Consider the following 2,119-nt stretch of genomic DNA (forward strand, 5'->3'; position numbering starts at 1 on the left):
AAAGGTCAAAGGATTGAGAAAAGCTACTGATACAAAGTACACGGGTCGTGTAAGCAAAGCCACAGACCTGTGTAACCTACTGCCAAAAGAAAGCCAGAGAGCCAAAGAAGAAGCAGAAGTACATGGGTCGTGTAATCAAACCCATGTAAGCTATGGAGACCCGTGTAAGTCTCTACCGGGCACAAGCTTGAAGAATTCTCCAAAAAAAAAAGTACACAGGCTGTGTAATCAGACCCGTGTAAGTCTCTGTCGGGCACAAGCTTGAAGAATTCTCCAAAAACAAAAGTACATGGGCTGTGTAATCAGACCTGTGTACCCAGCGCAGACCCGTGTAAACTCCTGTGCCAATGCAAGACGCAACCATTTAGCTCTAGTAAGTTACACGGCTCTGGGCCATGTAGTGACACACGAGCTGTGTACTATGCGACAGCCAGTTTCCTAATTTGAATTTCAGCTCTTATTTACACACTTCAAATAGACTCCTAATGCTTTTGGGATTCTAAAGACCTAATCCTAGACCAACTATTGTAAAAAGAAGTAGAAAATGACAATAGGAGAGAGCTTCCTTTTAGTTCAACCTTGTTGCAGAGCTTTTCGGAGTTTTGATTTTTCATACTTGTATTCTCCACAGCCATCTTAAAGAGTAGAACACCAGCACAGAAGGGAAACCCTCAGCCAAAGTCCCACAAGGATCAAGACTGTAGTCATTCCTCTTCGGTTCTTTTACTCTATTTCTCTAAACAGACTCTTTATGTTCTGTTATTTTATTTCCTTCATATTTGTTGAACTCACTATGAGTGTGTAATTCCTTTATTTTGGAATTAGGAGAGTAACATTTGCAATTGTTATTATGGATAAATATTGAGTTTTATTTATTGGATTTGAGTTTAGTTCTTTGATTCAACTTCTTGTGATCTTAATGCATGCTATGTGTTGGTACCCACTTAGTATTGATTGCAGATATTAATTTAAGAACTGATACATGAAGATTAATATTAGAAAATCGAGATCTTGAACCTAGGAAATCTGACCTAGAGATAGGCTGATACCTTTGTAGATTTCCAAAATTAATCACAGATGTTAAAGGGTTTTAATTAATTTAATCACCACAAAAGTAGAATTTAGGTTAATTAAATTACACCTTAAGTGTCTTGAGAGAGGACTTAGAATATCCTAGGATTAATTTCCATCAAAGCAATTATTCTCAATCCGATGAATAGACATGATTAAAATCCATAGTAAAGTTGTAGTGTGAAATCTTAATTTTGGAATTGCTTTTATAAATAGTTTAATTCAAAAATTACTTTCAGCATCTAAAATAGGTTTAACTCATTCTCATCCATATTCGGTAGCCTAAATAGTCAAAATTGCCGTGTAGCCTGGTACTTGCTAATTAAATTCCTCATGGGAATGATACTTCACTCATCACTTTATTAGTTGTTAACGATCTGTGCACTTACGGTGGTTGAAAAACTAGCAAACAAGTTTTTGGCGCCATTGGTGAGGAGTTTTAATTTTAGTAATATTAGGTGATAAGTAATTTAGCTGATTTAAGCAATTTTAGTAATATTAGGTGATAAGTAATAAGACTACAAAGTTGAGAGTTGAACTCAACACCTTTAGACAAAAGGAAGGTGAATCACTCTATGATGCATGGGAGAGATATAAGGACCTACAGAGAGAATGCTCGCACCATGGCATAGAAGAGTGGCTCCTGGTTCAAAACTTCTATAATGGTATGTTGCTCTCTATAAGGATCACAATACATTCTGCAACAGAAGGTGACCTGATGGAGAAAACAGTGGATCAAGCACTTAAACTTCTGGAGAGGGTCGCATATCACAACTATGAGTGGTCGAATAAAAGGGGAAATATAAGAAGAACAGCAGGAATCCTAGAAGTGGATGGCCTAAGCATGATAAATGCTCAATTTGACTAGCTCAAAAAGAGGCTTGATAAAATGCAGGCCAATGCTGTAGGGATAAACAGTCAATATGATGGCAGCTATGAAGGAGGATACATGAGCTCAGAGTATAATAACTTTAATGAACTCCCCATAGAATAGATGAACTACGTGAATAATAGAGGAAACTTCAACCAGAGACAGCCCCATAACCCA

The 2,119-nt window shown here is 37.1% G+C and overlaps 1 non-coding gene across 1 annotated transcript; it reads right to left on the bottom strand.

Annotated features, from left to right (window-relative positions):
- Positions 1 to 1,594: 1,594 nt before the first annotated feature.
- LOC131172312 (small nucleolar RNA R71) lies at positions 1,595 to 1,701 on the bottom strand. Its single transcript, XR_009142794.1, has one exon. It is a non-coding gene; the product is annotated as a small nucleolar RNA R71 (small nucleolar RNA).
- Positions 1,702 to 2,119: the final 418 nt, after the last annotated feature.

The sequence above is a fragment of the Hevea brasiliensis genome, chromosome 13 (assembly GCF_030052815.1).
Source record: "Hevea brasiliensis isolate MT/VB/25A 57/8 chromosome 13, ASM3005281v1, whole genome shotgun sequence".
In the NCBI taxonomy this organism is placed as follows: domain Eukaryota; kingdom Viridiplantae; phylum Streptophyta; class Magnoliopsida; order Malpighiales; family Euphorbiaceae; genus Hevea; species Hevea brasiliensis.